The sequence below is a fragment of the Pecten maximus genome, chromosome 13, assembly GCF_902652985.1.
Source record: "Pecten maximus chromosome 13, xPecMax1.1, whole genome shotgun sequence".
Lineage (NCBI taxonomy): Eukaryota > Metazoa > Mollusca > Bivalvia > Pectinida > Pectinidae > Pecten > Pecten maximus.
In genome coordinates this window covers 11422880-11444208 of record NC_047027.1, presented here as the reverse complement: position 1 = coordinate 11444208, position 21329 = coordinate 11422880, and the positions used below count along the sequence as shown (strand labels likewise).

General features: G+C 39.2%; 2 protein-coding genes across 3 annotated transcripts in view; both read left to right on the top strand.

The window, feature by feature from the left end:
• Positions 1-21329, top strand: part of LOC117340335 — an 87467-nt gene that overhangs the window by 28894 nt on the left and 37244 nt on the right. The window contains exon 2 of one of the 2 annotated variants that reach the window (XM_033902098.1): positions 14867-14931. The gene's annotated coding sequence lies outside the window, so the exon portion shown is untranslated. Of the gene's footprint in view, positions 1-14866; positions 14937-21329 lie in introns of both variants that reach the window. The other variant, XM_033902099.1, reaches the window with a different exon arrangement.
• Positions 1-21329, top strand: part of LOC117340431 (trichohyalin-like) — a 43218-nt gene that overhangs the window by 18756 nt on the left and 3133 nt on the right. The gene's annotated exons all lie outside the window — the stretch shown is intronic.

The following is a 21329-nucleotide window of genomic DNA, read 5'->3' as shown; positions in this document are numbered from 1 at the left end:
TTTCTCCACTTCTTGGATTTTGTCTATGATATGTCTCTTTAGTACTTTTAGCTGCATTTATGACTTCAAAGGACAAAAAGAAAAGAAAAAGAAAAGAAAAAAAGATCCGGACCTCAATTTGTCTCGTGGTCGTGATTCTTGGACCGTTAATTAGACAGCCGGAAATACGTTATGATAATGTGATTTTAGAATCAACCGTCGGCCACGATCGGGGAATTCATATTAAAAAAAGATTAAATCCCAGATTATGTGTGACGTAAACAGTAATTGTTCCGGGAGCATGAACTTTCAGTTCGGGTTCGAGAACTGTTTCTCAACGATTTAGACAAATGTTAAAATCTGAAGTAAATACTACAGGCATGCTATTGGTACGTGACGGTGAAAGCATTGTTATTTATAGAGAGTATTTTTTTTTTTTCACAGCGAGGTGCATGAGGTCATAGTCCAGATCAGTCCAGAAAATACTGGTTTATTTTCTTTTAATTGATAATTTGGAGGGATCCGATTAATCAAACAAATACGCTGATATCAGTGTAATAACACTAACCATATAACTACCCTGTTATCAGTGTCATAACACCATCACATGACTACCCTGTTATCAGTGTAATAACACCCATCACATAACTACCCTGTTATCAGTGTAATAAAACCCATCACATAACTACCCTGTTATCAATGTAATAACACCCATCACATAGCTACCCTGTTATCATTGTAATAACATCCATCACATAACTACCGTGTTATCAGTGTAATAACATCCATCACATAACTACCCTGTTCATCACATAACTACCCTGTTATCAGTGTAATAACACCCATCACATAACTACCCTGTTATCAGTGTCATAACACCCATCACATAACTACCCTGTTATCAGTGTCATAACACCCATCACATAACTAGCCTGTTATTAGTGTAATAACACCAATCACATAACTACCCTGTTATCAGTGTAATAACACCCATCACATAACTACCCTGTTATCAGTGTAATAACACCCATCACATAACTACCCTGTTATCAGTGTAATAACATCCATCAATGTTCATAATAAACCTATGTTATCAGTGTAATAACACCCATCACATAACTACCTTGTTATCAGTGTAATAACACCCATCACATAACTACCTGTTATCAGTGTAATAACACCATCACATAACTACCATGTTATCAGTGTAATAACACCCATCACATAACTACCTGTTATCAGTGAATACCCCATCACATAACTACCCTTATCAGTAAAACACCACCATAACTACCTTTATCAGTGTAAAACACCATCAATAACTACCCTGTTATCAGTGTAATAACACCCATCACATAACTACACTGTTATCAGCGTTATAACACCCATCACAAAAATACATTAGAATTACACCAATCACATCAATTTTCAAATAATTTCATTATGTTAGTGATTATCTAACGAATACTATGATGAAGGTCAAATCAATGTATTCATCATTAAACGCTTGAGGTCTCGTAGCCCCATCTTCATGTAACAATTGATTAAACTTAATGAGATCCTCATGCCGACTTTCATACATTTCATATTAAATGAAATCCAATATCAATCTAATCTTTATATAGATACTAATCTAAATATAGATACTAATCTAAATAAAGATACTCATTTTCTCTATACGTTACATGAACATCTAACGACATCGCATACGGGGTCACGTTCTGGTGACATTTATTATCTCAATATTTCACTTTCAGGTCGTATTGTCAATTTTTAGATGCCATCGATCTCACCCCTTCGTCACATCGTGTATCTGAAGCTAACCATTTCGGTACAGCATGTATATAGTTATATGCTTCGTTGGACGAAATGACTTGAAACAAATTGACAGATTATGACAGCTATGCACTCTAGGCATACTATTTCGCACATACGAAATTTACTTCCGAGATTCTGTAAGTTGTAATTTGATTTGTTAATCCAAAAGGTCACCCCAACGTGACCCCTTATGCGTTCATGTAACGTAGTGAGAATGATTACTAGTATAATAAGATTGAAACGAATATAAAAATTCTTTTTATCAAATAACATAATGTTTTTTTCTAATCGATAAAAGGGTATTTTACTGGACTGGTGTGAATTTCTAAGTTAGCGATATTTTCTCTGTGTATTAATTTTCTTTTGTGACGTCACAATCTATAATGTCTTGATTTAAACAGCAACAGCCAATCCCTTTACTGCGCGTGTAAAATACATCGGCCCTGTTGTATCCAACTCTCGGTTTGTTTATTACCTAATATCGCTTGCGCCGTTTGTACAACTCTTTTATATTAAAGCTTGTTTTTACCGAGACTGCATCCTAACTCTGATTCTAAAGCGTTTTGTAACCGTGAACGATGAAATATGGTATTACTTAGTGTGATAAGGCTGTAAGAGCAGACGTGTTGCACGAGGAAGTGAATTACAAATGTCGCGTGTACCTGCCAACAGCGAGCTCTGGAACTATCATAACCAATCCAAAACAATTACGTAGCATTGCTAGGAGTGATTTTGTAACCGAGTACTCTTGGAGTCGGGATACCAGACGAAGCCTGTAACGTTCTCATTACGGACAGGATATCTGGAAACTCTTAATATTAAATTTTTACCGGATCCCAGATTGTTGTGAACGCAGACTCGTAGCTCGAGATGAGAGTTCGTGCCTCAGGCAAGGTTTCTGATTATGTCACAGACGCCTCGACGTTTAATTTGAAATCAATGACATAGAATTCCGTAATTCGGTCCGATAGTTGGCTCCGAATTTGTTTACTAGACTGCCCTTCCGGGTATTGATTTCCGTATCCGATGATTTGGTTCGGCGATGACCTACTTAAGTAAACCCACAGGTTACATAGACTTACAAATGAGATTCTACTCTTCATTACTGAAGGAGATTAATACACGATGTATATTATCCGACAACTCATAAACAGGGATGGCCCTGCTGTACCGTTTACTTTTTTTTCTCCCTGGAGGCGACAATGACGAAGTATTGTCGGGGACGGTATAGATGAATGCGCCTATACTACATATTGTTAAATTAAACTGTGTCTGTTGAAGATATAAAATATCAGTCGTAGTCTCGAATGGCGAAAACAAAATGCCAAATAGAGAAATAGATAGGATATCCAAGGATTCTGGCCGGAGCATCCATATCTCCAAAACAAATACTCGATATTGTCGCAATTGAACTTGAAAGGAAACGATATTTATTTTACGTTGGTGAACAGGTTCCAAACAAGGGTATTATGGACGGAGAGTTCCGAGACAATGTCGGAAAGGAGAGTGATTGATTTTTTTCGCTCAGAGATATAACAACAGCGAATTTTAATATTGACAATGTTTTTGATTTGCAGAGTAACAACTTGAATATCTTAATTTCCACGACAACTTTGGAAAGACATTTCATCGTGAGATGATTGAAACTAGCTGAAGGAATTTTTGAGGAAAAAAATGAATCCTTGACATTTACTGAATTAATGCTTTCATACCTTGACAAAGTTTATCGTTACCGACAGTTATCGTGTAGTTATATCATTAGTACCAGAGAAGTGAGAGATGTATTTAGGAATGAATTTATTTTCTCCCCGCCATGTATTCCTATGCAGAGTCGTTGGGAGATGAGCTACAGCGGTATATTTGAACCATTCAGTTTAAATATTTAATATGATTGGGTGTTGCGGATTCCCGTGTCTATCAGGTATCTATAGTTTATTTGATGATACGAATGAAGACACGTAATGTACAATACTAATTAAATTATATAAGTACATCTCAGGTAAGATCATCCAATCCTCGCCAAACTCAGCATTGTACGTGTACGTTGAGTTTGAGCTCCACGAGGCTAATGATAGCCAAGATACACAGCTGAATCCTTAATGTCCGAAGTAAATCTACGTGCTATCTTAGGAATGATTATTGGATTGTGTTCCGGACTCCTCGCTCCGTCAAAATCTAGGGTTATATCTCGAGGCAGTGTCCCATCGTAGTAGATGGTGGCTACCTCACTGTACAGCATACCGAAGTCCCGTTGCTAGCTGCATCAACATAGCACTAGCGAGATATGTTCGGCGAATTGTCGGGACTGTCGATCGGAACAAGAGATGGACAAGATTATTGTATCAGTACATCGATCATATGCCAACCAGATCAATTCGGGTAAATTGCTCAAGTACACAAGCACGAAGCACGGGATGGTCCACGGTCTTAACTTCTTAAAAACTTGAGTAGGGATCGGGCTACACACATCCTTACTATAGTCCGTTAATCTACAAGTATCACATACCTTGTATACTGAATTCTAAAGTTGAATTTCATGTGAACGTGTCGACGCCATTGGGAAGAACATAATTGCGTATGTTAGATTCATAATCAAATAATAAACCCTTCGAGATCCCTCCTGAAGACCAGGCACATTACCCATAACATTCCTATTTTCCTAAAGGGAAATATTATTGCAACATATACGGGAACCCAATGTTCAGAGTCTCGCTGAAAACATCCACACGTCACAGTTAATTAATGAGTTATAAGTGTTACCCTTATGTTTGTCGTATTTAATTGAGGTAACATACTTTTTAACTAGTTGTGCTCTAATTAAAATCAGCTGAGAAAAGTCGTCACATCTCGGCCAATTCCGTCAAGTATCGAACCTTGGCGTCTCGACAGATTTTGTTAACACAAGAATCTTACTTTACATATTGGCCAAGTTCCTGACTCGAACCTGACGCTTCGGCCTATTCCGTAAATATCAAACTTTAAAGCTTCGGTCTGTTCCGTCAATAACGAACCTTGACGCTTCGGCCTATTCCGTCAATATCGAACCTTAAAGCTTCGGCTTATTCCGTCAATATCAAACCTTAAAGCATCGGCCTGTTCCGTCAATAACGAACCTTGACGCTTCGGCCTATTCGTCAATATCGAACCTTAACGCTTCGGCCTATTCCGTCAATATCAAACCTTGAGGCTTCGGTCTATTCCGTCAATATCGAACCTTGAGGCTTCGGCCTATTCCGTCAATATCAAACTTTAAATCTTCGGCCTGTTCCGTCAATAACGAACCTTGACGCTTCGGCCTATTCCGTCAATATCGAACCTTAACGCTTCGGCCTATTCCGTAAATATCAAACCTTGACGCTTCGACCTGTTCCGTCAATAACAAACCTTGACGCTTCGGCCTATTCCGTCAATATCGAACCTTAAAGCTTCGGCTTATTCCGTCAATATCAAACCTTAAAGCATCGGCCTGTTCCGTCAATAACGAACCTTGACGCTTCGGCCTATTCCGTCAATATCGAACCTTAAAGCTTCGGCCTATTCCGTAAATATCAAACCTTGAGGCTTCGGTCTATTCGTCAATATCGAACCTTGAGGCTTCGGCCTATTCCGTCAATATCAAACCTTAAAGCTTCGGCCTGTTCCGTCAATAACGAACCTTGACGCTTCGGCCTATTCCGTCAATATCGAACCTTAAAGCTTCGGCCTATTCCGTCAATATCGGACCTTCGCCTCGACCTATCCTGTCAAGACTCGAACTTTGACGTATGTGCATATTCTTGACGCCTCGGCTGATTCCATCAAACCTTGATTCTTGGCGTCCCGGCCAATTTTAGTCTTGGTGGAATATGCCGAGTTGAGATTGTAGTTTGGGGTTGCGTTCATCATCAGTTGAGAGGTTGTCAACGTTTTATTTAAACTAGAATTTCACAGAAGTGGATGTGTCATCTGCCCCCACTTAATATAAAGGGTGTCATTTTGAAAATGTCATACTCACCCTATGAAAAGTATCATAGTTTGTGGCCGGTTGGATTTTAACTTCCAACCAACATCTGAGTTCACCATGATTGCATGATACCGTGATGTGTCACATAACTGTAGTAATAGATGGAATTTGACACAAATATTAAACTTATCCTTCATTCACGAAAAAGTTATGTATCAAGTTACAAATTGATGTGACACGTGGTAGGAAAATACACTCAGAAATAAAAAATTTCTAAGCGCTTAGGGTTATTCCTCTAAAATAAAAGAATATTGACACAAGAGGTTCATTCATTAATATTATGTCACAATGTTAGAAATAGATACGGCAAACATGTGACAAGCAGTAGCGAAAAACAAGTCAGTATGACAATATGCAATGTGCAAAGGGCCATAGCTCCTAGATAGTACAGCCAACCGGAGTACTGTACTATTTATTTCCGGTTTAGAGAGAAGTATACCCCGGTTGGCTGTACTATCTATTTCCGGTTTAGAGAGAAGTATACACCGGTTAGCTGTACTATTTATTTCCGGTTTAGAGAGAAGTATACCCCGGTTGGCTGTACTACCTATTTCCGGTTTAGAGAGAAGTATACCCCGGTTGGCTGTACTATCTTTTTCCGGTTTAGGGAGAAGTATACCCCGGTTGGCTGTACTACCTATTTCCGGTTTAGAGAGAAGTATACCCCGGTTGGCTGTACTATCTTTTTCCGGTTTAGGGAGAAGTATACCCCGGTTGGCTGTACTATCTATTTCCGGTTTAGAGAGAAGTATACCCCGGTTGGCTGTACTATTTATTTCCGGTTTAGAGAGAAGTCTACCCCGGTTGGCTGTACTATCTATTTCCGGTTTAGAGAGAAGTATACCCCGGTTGACTGTACTATCTATTTCCGGTTTATATAGAAGTATACACCGGTTGGCTGTACTATCTATTTCCGGTTTAGAGAGTATACCCCGGTTGGCTGTACTATCTATTTCCGGTTTAGAGAGAAGTATACCCCGGTTGACTGTACTATCTATTTCCGGTTTAGAGAGAAGTATACCCCGGTTGGCTGTACTATCTATTTCCGGTTTAGAGTATACCCCGGTTGGCTACATATGTATATTATCTATTTCCGGTTTAGAGAGACGTATACCCCGGTTGACTGTACTATCTATTTCCGGTTTAGAGAGAAGTATACCCCGGTTGGCTGTACTATCTATTTCCGTTTTAGAGAGAAGTATACCCCGGTTGGCTGTACTATCTATTTCTGGTTTAGAGAGAAGTATACCCCGGTTGGCTGTACTATCTATTTCCGGTTTAGAGTATACCCCGGTTGGCTATATTATCTATTTCCGGTTTATAGAGAAGTATACCCTTGTTGGCTGTACTATCTATTTCCGGTTTAGAGTATACCCCGGTTGGCTGTACTATCTATTTCCGGTTTAGAGAGAAGTATACCCCGGTTGGCTGTACTATCTATTTCCGGTTTAGAGAGAAGTATACCCCGGTTGGCTGTACTATCTATTTCCGGTTTAGAGAGAAGTATACCCCGGTTGACTGTACTATATATTTCCGGTTTAGAGAGAAGTATACCCCGGTTGGCTGTACTATTTTTTACCCAATGTCGATACTCGCGTGACTTATAAGGTTGAACTATAAAGTAATTCAAAGTGAATATAGAACGGTTGATGTTCTTAACATTAGAGCCTTACTCTAATGAGAATCTTCATCGCAATCACCGCTCATTGATGTTCAAATAATTGTTGTTATTTTTATGAAATCCAACTTTTTGAAGGAATCGACAACACCACAATTAATTAAGAAGTCGGAATATTTTTTGTTCTTTTCATGCTATTAGACATGACTGTTTTTAAGTCTGCCAAAGGTTACTAAACCTCTCTTGTAACGCCATTCAAAGTCTGTCACATCAACAATCAAGTCAAACGTTCACTAAACATCTGTCGGCGGGAGGCTCCGAGTCTGATAGAATAGATGTCGGTCATACTGCACGCGAGACACTGCGAAGAAATCCTGATTAATTATTAAGACGTTTCGATCGAGATATAGGATTTTTCGAGAAGATACTCCAAAAATTAGCAGTCGTTCAGTGCTCTTCCTGAGGCACATTAGTCATTAAGTTAAACCTTAATTTGAAATTACAGCTTCTGTTCTACGTGTTAACTCGTGTTGCCATGGCGATCATAAGGTGGATACTTCATTGGCGACTGAGATTTTTAAAATCTCATTTATTCATTTTGTAAAGCATACATTTACTGATACTCTTTACAACTCGGTGTAACACCATTAGGGTCTGGTTGATTATGGTGTCAACGGACTCCCTAGTGCCGTTATTCAAATAGATAATAGTTTCATTTTTAAAGCAGATAATTGTGAAGTCTCTGCTAATTGAATTTTATTAGAATGCAGCAGGCTTAAGATTTTCAGGTATAAATTTTTCAGACGTGACACACAAAAAATAATGAATGAGTGGCCGGAATCACATTATTTGTCTTATGTCGTTTGACATTAAGATGTTAATCTGTGTAAATGTCTCTTTAACACCCTCATTACACAGAATTGTGTTTAGAGTTACCTCCCTTATTTTTTTTTTAAATTCGTTCTTCTCTTGTATATTGCTGGATTATGTATAATCTCCGTTAATATCACAAACGTTCATTACAGATGTATATACAATGTACACGGAAGATAATAGAACTCTTTAGGATTAGTAGTAGATGACATGTATCCTTAAGTTAGGCTGTTTATACGGTTGTGAAGATTTTGTCTGAACGAATATTTTTGTGGGCGTCAGTTTCTGGCCTCATCGATCCGGTGGCGACTAATCCACAGAGAAAATTGGTTCGCTCACGACAAGATTCGCGTAGCGGAAATAGGAAGAGGAACGCAATATTAATGTTCATGTTTTTAACGAAATTGCATGTCCTTTTACTGAAATTTCATTCCATCGCCCATCATTATCAGAAATACTTGGAATGAGCTTCATCTTTTCTGTTGTTTATAAGTTTAACCAAACGTTTCATGCTTCTGTAATCCTACAAATGACCGATATCGGATAATAGAACATTTTTAACGCGTGTCCGATAATTCCATCAGTATCAACTGAGGTGGTACTGTCATCAGAGGGATGTTTTCTGGTTATTTGATGTTGTCATTTTTATTAAAATATTGCGTGATTTTGTCGGTAATTGTAAAGTAGAGTGATTGAAACGGTTTTTGTACTATAACGTGTTATTCCAGTTATTGAAATATTTCAGTAATTATTCTGCCAATGAAATGTTGAATTCTAGACCTTTTATTACGGAACTGAGTGATTGAACTTTAATTTAATATTGATTTGTTCAACCACTAAAACATGCAGTAAGAATGAGTGATTAACGAACTTTATGTGATGGTTTTTAACCTGTTGTCTTCGTGTCGGGTTATCAAACATGTTGTTGTCATGTGAGGTTATCAAACTTGTTGTTGTCATGTCGGGTTATCAAACCTGTTGTTGTCGTGTCGGGTTATCAAACATGTTGTTGTCATGTCGGGTTATCAAACCTGTTGTTGTCATGTCGGGTTATCAAACCTGTTGTTGTCATGTGAGGTTATCAAACATGTTGTTGTCGTGTCGGGTTATCTAACCTGTTGTTGTCGTGTCGGGTTATCAAACCTGTTGTTGTCATGTCGGGTTATCAAACCTGTTGTTATCATGTGAGGTTATCAAACCTGTTGCTGTCATGTGAGGTTACCAAACCTGTTGTCGTGTCGGGTTATCCAACCTGTTGTTGTCGTGTGGGGTTATCAAACCTGTTGTTGTCATGTCGGGTTATCAAACCTGTTGTTGTCATGTGAGGTTATCAAACCTGTTGTTGTCATGTCGGGATATCAAACCTGTTGTTGTCATGTGATGTTATCAAACTTGTTGTTGTCATGTTGGGTTATCAAACCTGTTGTTGTCATGTGGGGTGTCCAAACCTGTTGTTGTCGTGTGGGGTTATCAAACCTGTTGTTGTCATGTGAGGTTATCAAACCTGTTGTTGTCATGTCGGGTTATTAAACTTGTTGTCCTATGGGGTTATCAAACCTGTTGTTGTCATGTCGGGTTATTAAACCTGTTGTCCTATGGGGTTATCAAACTTGTTGTTGTCATGTGGGGTGTTCAAACCTGTTGTTGTCATGTTGGGTTTTCAATCCTGTTGTTGCCATGTGGGGTGTTCAAACCTGTTGTTGTCGTGTGGGGTGTTCAAAACTGTTGTTATGTGAGGTTATCAAACCTGTTGTCATGTCGGGTTATCAAACCTGTTGTTATCATGTGAGGTTATCAAACTTGTTGTTGTCGTGTCGGGTTATCCAACCTGTTGTTGTCGTGTCGGGTTATCAAACCTGTTGCTGTCATGTGAGGTTACCAAACCTGTTGTCGTGTCGGGTTACCCAACCTGTTGTTGTCGTGTGGGGTTATCAAACCTGTTGTTGTCATGTGAGGTTATCAAACCTGTTGTTGTCATGTTGGGTTATCAAACCTGTTGTTGTCGTGTTGGGTTATCAAACCTGTTGTTGTCATGTTGGGTTATCAAACCTGTTGTTGTCATGTTGGGTTATCAAACCTGTTGTTGTCGTGTTGGGTTATCAAACCTGTTGTTGTCGTGTCGGGTTATCAAACCTGTTGTTGTCATGTTGGGTTATCAAACCTGTTGTTGTCGTGTTGGGTTATCAAACCTGTTGTTGTCGTGTTGGGTTATTATATCTGTATTCTGTTTGTGTTCTGATCCCCTTCGGTATGAGATTTGTCTGTATGTATACTTGCCACCGTTGATTTGAGATTTATTTGAGTGAACTTAATCAAACTAAATAGTCCCCAGAATAGACATCTTTGATCTTGTTCCAGCAACAGTTCGGCACTAACGTGTCGCGGACTACCTTCCAATAGAGCATTTTGTGAGTCTGGTTACAGAATCTGCCGACTTGTCGAATCGATATAATTGACAATGATGGGCGATATTCTCCTTCAGGAGTTGATGTCAGGAAATATGGCAATTCGTTGTTTAGGTTGTAAAGACGGTCTCAGATACTTGTGACGTTGTCCAAGGAGACAGAAGGACGTGTATAAGTGACCCCGTGACCCCGTAACTAGGTCAGATACTGATGACGTTGTCCACGGGGACAGAGGGACATGTGTAAATGACCCCGGTATGACGTCAGATACTGATGACGTTGTCCACGTGGATAGGAGTACGTGCATAAATGACCCCGGTATGACGTCAGATACTGATGACGTTGTCCACGTGGATAGAAGTACGTACATAAATGACCCCGGTATGACGTCAGATACTGATGACGTTGTCCACGTGGATAGAAGTACGTACATAAATGACCCCGGTACCAGGTCATTCTACTACTAGCCTTTTAGTAGTACGATGTAAGCTTAACGTGACAAAGTCTTTCTCTCTCACCTGAAATATTTTTCATTAGTTGTACACTTTTCACACTTAAATGAACATACTTCATCAGTAGCACCCCCTGTCCCATTAACATGAGGCCTCGGGAGATAATCGGTTCATGTTTTTAGAATATCCATGTTACTCAACATGGCAATAGTCATATCAGACCGTAATTAAGTTATTTGACTTTTCATTACCTCAGAAAATTGATTTAGACAAATAACTGCCTCTTATCTTGATCAAATAACTTGGCCTTCGTTTACTCGGCTAGACGGCTGTCTGTTAGAAGTCCTATAAGTTGGTATTGTTGGTAAATACAACTTACAGACGCATGTTTGATTGGTAGAGTTTGTGTGTAACTAAACGTTCCGAGGATCATGACGGGCTGTTTCATGCAAAGCGCCTTGATGACTAGGTAATCCAACCTTGCGTTGGTGACTATATTCTAAGCATAGGAGTAGCAGAAACTAAGGCATGCAATCATTTAAAGCGTCTGGATGACTGGATGAGAGATCCTGGCGTTGATGACAGACTGTTCACGTAAAGCGTCCTAATGACTGGGATTAAAATAATGGATTATATTCAGATTCGATTTTGTCGTGTGATGTAAGATTATACGCCTAGTATCTCATAATCTTACTGCATGATGGTAAATTGTAGAACAGATATAACAGAGATGAATGTTCTCAGCTCACTAACGTACCAGCTTTTCTTCCATCAATACCTGAAGTGCTGACGTTAATGTACACATCTTGGAAGGACGATCGGAATGTGTCGGGACTGGAATGGGCAGAACACAGGTGTTCAGGTACATTGAGGTAGAGCGCCCGTCTAGATTTAGGAGGTCCCGGGTTCGAATCCCAGCCAGGTCGTTGCATATTCCCTCTCCATCCGGAACTCTTTCTTTTCTTTTTCAAAATACACAAAAGTACAAATGTAGGTATAGCCAACCCGAGGATGATCCGAATGATTCCCTCTCTTGTAACAGGAGTAGAGGTCCATATCAAAATTACTGGGAAATAACGTGAATGTCTAAATTACTACATTAAACTAATTAATGTTTACACATTGGTTTTCGATGAAACAATTTCCTACAGATGACAAACTATTCTAGGTCGATCAGACGCAAGTTGACGAACTGTACAAGGTCGATCAGAAGGAAATTACTACATGTTCATACTATAAATAAGCATGCATTCTTAACCATTCACCTCCCGTTTTCGTACCATTACCTGATGTCATGAATGACCTTTATCTAAACCCACGTATACAGAGTTAGTGACCTTTAATCTAAACCCACGTATACAGAGTTAGTGACCTTTATCTTAACCCACGTATACAGAGTTAGTGATCTTTATCTAAACCCACGTATACGGAGTTAGTGACCTTTATCTTAACCACGTATACATAGTTAGTGATCTTTATCTTAACCCACGTATACAGAGTTAGTGATCTTTATCTAAACCCACGTATACAGATCTAGAGTTAGTGACCTTTATCTTAACCCACGTATACAGAGTTAGTGACCTTTATCTTAACCCACGTATACAGAGTTAGTGACCTTTATCTTAACCCACGTATACAGAGTTAGTGATCTTTATCTAAACCCACGTATACAGATCTAGAGTTAGTAACCTTTATCTTAACCCACGTATACAGAGTTAGTGACCTTTATCTTAACCCACGTATACAGAGTTAGTGACCTTTATCTAAACCCACGTATACAGAGTTAGTGACCTTTATCTTAACCCACGTATACAGAGTTAGTGATCTTTATCTAAACCCACGTATACAGATCTAGAGTTAGTGACCTTTATCTTAACCCACGTATACAGAGTTAGTGACCTTTATCTTAACCCACGTATACAGAGTTAGTGACCTTTATCTTAACCCACGTATACAGAGTTAGTGACCTTTATCTAAACCCACGTATACAGAGTTAGTGACCTTTATCTTAACCCACGTATACAGAGTTAGTGACCTTTATCTTAATCCACGTATACAGAGTTAGTAATCTTTATCTAAACCCACGTATACAGAGTTAGTGACCTTTATCTTAACCCACGTATACAGAGTTAGTGATCTTTATCTAAACCCACGTATACAGAGTTAGTGATCTTTATCTAAACCCACGTATACAGAGTTAGTGATCTTTATCTTAACCCACGTATACATAGTTAGTGATCTTTACATAAACCCACGTATACAGAGTTAGTGATCTTTACATAAACCCACGTATACAGAGTTAGTGATCTTTATCTAAACCCACGTATACAGAGTTAGTGATCTTTACATAAACCCACGTATACGGAGTTAGTGATCTTTATCTAAACCCACGTATACAGAGTTAGTGATCTTTATCTTAACCCACGTATACAGAGTTCGTCACCTTTATCTTAACCACGTATACATAGTGATCTTTATCTAAACCCACGTATACAGAGTTAGTGATCTTTATCCAAACCCACGTATACAGAGTTAGTGATCTTTATCTAAACCCACTATTCCCCGTCATTCTCCTCGTGCTATTTTGTCCGTCGTTACATCTGTATATGGTTGTTTGCTGTACTGTGTGTATCGCCGCGTGAACAGCCGTGGTCATTTTTTGGCGGGGTCTCCTTGTAGTAGTTGTTGACTTCCTCACTGAAGAGAGTACGGTAGGTCCGTCGCATGCGATACTGAGCAATAAGGGTAAAGTGATTTGCTTGCCCAAGGACACAACCACGACAGTGCAGACTGAGGGAGGCTCGAACCACGCGCCTCGGATCTACACTCGTGGCTCGTGGCTAATAAATTGAGGTATCACTACCCCTCACCTGTGTTTATGTGACCGGCGTTCTAATAGATTGAGGTATCACTACCCCTCACCTGTGTTTACGTGACCGGCGTTCTAATAGATTGAGGTATCATTACCCCTCACCTGTGTTTACGTGACCGGCGTTCTAATAGATTGAGGTATCACTACCTACCCCTTACCCCTCACCTGTGTTTACGTGACCGGCGTTCTAATAGATTGAGGTATCACTACCCCTCACCTGTGTTTACGTGACCGGCGTTCTGACTGATGAACAACTGAACAACAAATTGTTAAATATACAAACTACTGAGTAAAACACCACATCATGGAACCGTTTTATCCTTTAACTCGTCCGTGATGCTTACTGTAGGGCGAAAGGTCTAACTACCAGTAGAAAGTCAGATAGGGAATGGGTCACGTGTCTCGCCGTATACAGGGTTATGAGCCGATTCACGAGTTTCGCCATATACATACATTGTAGTTATAGGTCGAATCACGTGTCTCATCGTATACAGGGTTATAAGGCGAATCACGTGGTCACCATATACAGAATAATGAGCCGAGTCACGTGTTTCACCATATACAGAATTATGAGGCAAGTCACGTGTTCACCATATACAGAATAATGAACCGAGTCACGTGTTTCACCATATACAGAATTATGAGGCAAGTCACGTGTTCACCATATACAGAATTACTAGGCGAGTCACGTGTTCACCATATACAGAATAATGAGCCGAGTCACGTGTTCACCATTTGCAAAGTTATGGCCCTTAATAATAATAACCCTTCATTTGTAATGCTTTTGTGATTCAAATAAAGAAAGACAAATTAAGATAAATGTTATATATTTATTTTCTGTTCCAGTGTCCTGCGTGATATCTGATTGGACGTAAAAACGGAGTCCAGGGCCGAGGACTAGCTCCGTCGCTGTAAGGTTTGACTTGTTTCTCGTGCACCTTTAAATATCGTTCATATATTACATCAATATTGTCGTGTTTTCCATCACAACAAACCCATACATTTTTTAACAACCAAACGCTGAACAAACAGCAAAAACAGCACATCAATATTAATTCTTGCAGCATTAACACTTGACGGAAACCAATCGTATTACAAAGCATACTTTAAGGTTTTCGTGAAGGATGCTGTCATTCCGAATGTGTTTTATTGATTATAGAAAATCATTTTTGATGGAATTCCAAAGTCTTCTTTGTGATTGGAAACAAATATATTTATATTTCTCAAAATTTCTAGTTTTTCTCAAAAAATTCGCCTGATAAAGATGTTCATATCTTTATGTACAGGCATGAATTGATATGTAAACTAAATAAACAACCCTTATGAACATATACTTAATACTTCCCATGTGATATAAACCCAATATCTAACATCTCGGATGGCACAAATCACAATGTCGTCCCCTTTCAACGCCTGTCTACAAGTCCACACCCCAGAGAAGTCCAAATGTCGTTAAAATAACATGTTCTGCCGACGTATGCGAAAAAACGGTATCACTTCTGGCAGGATAGAAAAGCACGTCACGGGTTTCGTCCCGTGATTACAGTGTATCTTGCCAGGGGATTGATGTTTGCGGAAAATTTTATCCATTAATACCCTCAGTGTCACGTGGGTACGTATATATACATGTTCATATCTGTCTAAGATCAGATATAATCAACTTTTATCGTTCGCGGTGCAGACAATGCACATTCTGCGTGTAAGCTATAAAGTGAAGTGAATTCCATCAATATACCTACAGTTCTGTCACTGTTAGTAAAGTGTTACACAGTCAGGTTGTTATTGTGTGATACACGGAGATGTATCGAAATGTTACCTCCCTCGAGTAATACTAATGCTATCTGCTCTACGTGGCATTGGGTTTGTGTGTATACAGCGACTTGATCTACGGATTTGTTTGTTTGCCATGAAGAGATAGGACTACTGTTGGACACTTTTATAGTGTTGTCCCTACGAAATGACAAATCTTTTTAAGCTAGCTTTACAACCCGTCAAGTCTCACAACATACCGACAATTGACTCACTGATCATTTACATGGTGTAATGTTCAACCTTTATATGTAGATGTTGTTAAATTTTTGTAAAGTGTTTGGCAGGTTATATCTTCACTACTATTCACATTACATTGTATTACATCGAATTGTCAATGAATCCTAACATATAAATTTCACATTTTGGACCTATGTATGGCTATTCCATAAATACCCCTTAACATATACGACGCCATATATGAACCCCGCCCCTTCATTAGTTTTTAACAAATCTTCGTGACGGCTACCACCCTATATCAATCGGACCTTAATTACCTCCCTTTATTAACCTGTTTGAACAGGTCTTCATTGCCCCCTATATCAATCAGACCGTAATTACCTCCCTTTATTGGCCCGTTTGAACATGTCTTCATTGCCTCCCTTTATCAATCAGACCTTAATTACCTCCCTTTATTGGCCTGTTTGAACAAGTCTTCATTGCCCCCTATATCAATCAGACCGTAATTACCTCCCTTTATTGGCCCGTTTGAACAGGTCTTCATTGCCTCCCTTTATCAATCAGACCTTAATTACCTCCCTTTGTTGGCCTGTTTGAACAGGTCTTCATTGCCTCCCCTTATCAATCAGACCTTAATTACCTCCCTTTATTGGCCTGTTTGAACAGGTCTTCATTGCCTCCCCTTATCAATCAGACCTTAATTACCTCCCTTTATTGGCCTGTTTGAACAGGTCTTCATTGCCCCCTATATCAATCAGACCTTAATTACCTCCCTTAATTGACCTGTTTGAACAGGTCTTCATTGCCCCCTATATCAATCAGACCTTAATTACCTCCCTTTATTGGCCCGTTTGAACAGGTCTTCATTGCCTCCCTTTATCAATCAGACCTTAATTACCTCCCTTTGTTGGCCTGTTTGAACAGGTCTTCATTGCCTCCCCTTATCAATCAGACCTTAATTACCCCCCTTTGTTGGCCCGTTTGAACAGGTCTTCATTGCCTCCCTTTATCAATCAGACCTTAATTACCACCCTTTGTTGGCCTGTTTGAACAGGTCTTCATTGCCCCCTATATCAATCAGACCTTAATTACCCCCCTTTGTTGGCCCGTTTGAACAGGTCTTCATTGCCTCCCTTTATCAATCAGACCTTAATTACCCCCCTTTGTTGGCCCGTTTGAACAGGTCTTCATTGCCTTCCTTTATCAATCAGACCTTAATTACCTCCCTTTGTTGGCCCGTTTGAACAGGTCTTCATTGCCCCCTATATCAATCAGACCTTAATTACCTCCCTTTGTATTAAGTCGTAGTGTGTTGAATTATCCCCTGTCTAATTGAGTCGTAGTGTGTTGAATGATCCCCTGTATAATTGAGTCGTACTGTGTTGAATCACCCCCTGTATAATTAAGTCGTAGTGTGTTGACTAGATCCCTTGTCTAATTGAGTCGTAGTCTGTTGAATTATCCCCTGTCTAATTGAGTTGTTGCATGTATGTTGCAAATCCAATGTCTTGTATCGGTGTATACTGACATAAGCCTATGTTGGGCTATTGTTACACGCGATAGCCTCCTACTGCGACAGATGTCACCAGCATTGTTAAACAATACGTTTATGCCTACCTTTAATTGACGTATTGTTAGTACTGACAACACGATGTTTATATAATCCTGTAACAGCCCGTGACTTAGTCACTTCGTACACGACATTATAGAGACTGCAGTAACTCACAGCCCGTGACTTAGTCACTTCGTACACGACATTATAGAGACTGCAGTAACTCACAGCCCGTGACTTGGTCACTTCGTACACGACATTATAGAGACTGCAGTAACTCACAGCCCGTGACTTAGTCACTTCGTACACGACATTATAGAGACTGCAGTAACTCACAGCCCGTGACTTAGTCACTTCGTACACGACATTATAGAGACTGCAGTAACTCACAGCCCGTGACTTAGTCACTTCGTACACGACATTATAGAGACTGCAGTAACTCACAGCCCGTGACTTGGTCACTTCGTACACGACATTATAGAGACTGCAGTAACTCACAGCCCGTGACTTAGTCACTTCGTACACGACATTATAGAGACTGCAGTAACTCACAGCCCGTGACTTGGTCACTTCGTACACGACATTATAGAGACTGCAGTAACTCACAGCCCGTGACTTAGTCACTTCGTACACGACATTATAGAGACTGCAGTAACTCACAGCCCGTGACTTGGTCACTTCGTACACGACATTATAGAGACTGCAGTAACTCACAGCCCGTGACTTAGTCACTTCGTACACGACATTATAGAGACTGCAGTAACTCACAGCCCGTGACTTAGTCACTTCGTACACGACATTATAGAGACTGCAGTAACTCACAGCCCGTGACTTAGTCACTTCGTACACGACATTATAGAGACTGCAGTAACTCACAGCCCGTGACTTGGTCACTTCGTACACGACATTATAGAGACTGCAGTAACTCACAGCCCGTGACCTAGTCACTTCGTACACGACATTATAGAGACTGCAGTAACTCACAGCCCGTGACTTAGTCACTTCGTACACGACATTATAGAGACTGCAGTAACTCACAGCCCGTGACTTAGTCACTTCGTACACGACATTATAGAGACTGCAGTAACTCACAGCCCGTGACTTAGTCACTTCGTACACGACATTATAGAGACTGCAGTAACTCACAGCCCGTGACTTGGTCACTTCGTACACGACATTATAGAGACTGCAGTAACTCCAATCATAATCCACTTTGGTGTAGTCGTACATGTGACTATAGCTAGTGCTCAAGATGTCATCCGTCGTCATGTGACGCATTGGCAGTCGTCATGTGACTCATTGACAGTCGTCATGTGACTATAGCTAGCGCCCGTGATGTCATCCGTCGTCATGTGACTTATTGACAGTCGTAATGTGACCTATAACTCGCCGTCACCTGACCTGCCTTGAATTGTAAGCGAACGCGAAATGATCTGAAGATGTTTTTATTTTGTCATCTTTGCTTGTTGTCGTTTTTTGACCAGTATTATTTGTATACACGATACCATTGACAGCTATTCTTGTTGTTCTTTATAATGTGATTCAAGTTTCACACGAAAACAAATTGAGTTTTTTTTTATGTATAGTAGATCTGGGAATGAAATGCCAGGCGACATCTAATTCTAGACTTCGCGCTGTTATTTAGTCCGTCAGTGTTAAACCAGTACATTATTGGTTTTGTACCTAAGGCAGGATGTGGAATTTCGTGTATATATACATCTGTCTCTGTCTATGTCCCCCGGCAGTTATTGTAATTTCACTGCATTAATGAAATGTGAATGCACATCTTCGTGAAATTGTGATCCTAAAAATGTTTTTTTTTTATGAGAGTTGAAACATGAATCAGTCTCTCCAGGAAGCTTGTTAACCTGAGTGGCGGTCACAAGTTAGCGCTACACGTCCCCGACAGTCACATTGATATGATGTCAGAAGGTCGATGTCCTGTAACCGTATACAGTGTGAGGAAACCTTGAATAAATTCGCATGACATCATCTGTGAAAGGGAAACAATCTAATAAAAAAGAAGGTTGTAGTCTAAATTAGTGAATTAATTCCAACGTATTCCGGATCAGAAAGGTTTTCTCTTGTCTAAACGACAAATTGTAACCAAAGTTGGTGAAAATGACCCTTTAATAATGTTCTGTTGCAGAAACTATATATTTTTTCACAAATTTTTTTTAATTTTTTACAAATATAGGGTTCGATTTTTCCCCTTTTCACATTAATTCTACTGTCAATACCAATATGATCATAGTATCTAGGCATGCAGAGACGAGAAACAAGAATTTCATGTCGCGCTCAAGGACGTTATGCTTTAGGGTTCGATAAGGTAAACTTGACCTTGAAAATGTGAATGTCAATTTATCTAGTGGATTTTACGGTGAAGCCTATTATAACACGGGTTTAGCCAGTAACCCAGGATACAGAGGCTGGATCTGTAAGATAGGTGCTGTCGGCCGTAAAACATCTTATCATCAATATTAGCGGTTGAGATGAAGTCAGCCATTGCTCTAAAGTTTGTAAAATTATCATGTTTTAAGACAGGAAATATTCTAAAAGCTCGAGCGTATTTGTAAATCGATAGAACCTTCGGAGATCAGCGAGTTTGAATACACAGATCAGCTTATTTTACAGTTAAATCGAAAGTTTTAACCAAAAATATTTAATTGTATAGAGGGATAATATTAGAATGAAATTATCAAAAAAAATTGTTGTTGTTGATTGGTTTATTTGATTAAAAATAATTTCATTCAAAATTTGACTTGAGACACATACATTTTGTAAATCTAACTGAACTCTGTACATCCGGCTGTTTCTCTTTTAGAACATGCTGATCGACTTAAGTACTGCAATATGGCTGATGAAAACCAGAAGCGTTAGTTAGTATATTTATGTACCTGAGTTTACCAAGGGTGTTTATTTAAATGATCTATAGGCCTACTATAATCTTCAAACGTTTAGTGGAATAACAACAGTTCCTTCTGCCCGTAAATTTCCATCTTTCACTTGTGGTGTATTATACAAGTACTTTGTACGGGATTCTAAACAGTATAATCTTTTGATATCAGTTTCAATTGATTTAATCAAAGTCGATCGTTCAATGGAATCAATCATAAAACGACAATTTATTTCTTTGATTTCAATTTTAAAGTTTAAAAAGTGCTTGAAATTAGAAAAAGACCATTACATGTCAAATACGACAGTTAGCGGAATTTGATAGATGAAAGTAAAATTCACAATCACAAACGATATTATGTGATATTCATTTTCGGAATAAAACGGTTTATATGACTGTTTTAAACCCCTATAAAACTTTTTTTTTATTTCATCTTAGGTTTATAAATCAAAATGTAGACCTCATAGACGGACAATCGTTGTGCACGGCGCCCATGTTAATATAAAACTTCTCGTTTACACACTCCTCAGTGAAATGACGTAATGTTTTAAAACATCGATAACACGTCAAGCATTATACATCTATACGTGAATTGTAGCGTCATACGACAGTGGACTACAACACAGGGAATTGACACGAAATCCAAACCCGCGGTCCATGTAAATGTTTGTATTGAATACAAACGTATTATATATAATATATAGAAGCCAAGTTTAAGACGAACTCCTGCTAAAATGTGTGTTATTTGAGTACAATTGAAGAAAAACTCTGATATGTTCTTATGTTTAAGATTGAAGAAAACTCAGACATGAAGAAAACTCAGACATGTCCCATTTTACGAAAGAAAATATATGATACTACACATTTTACAT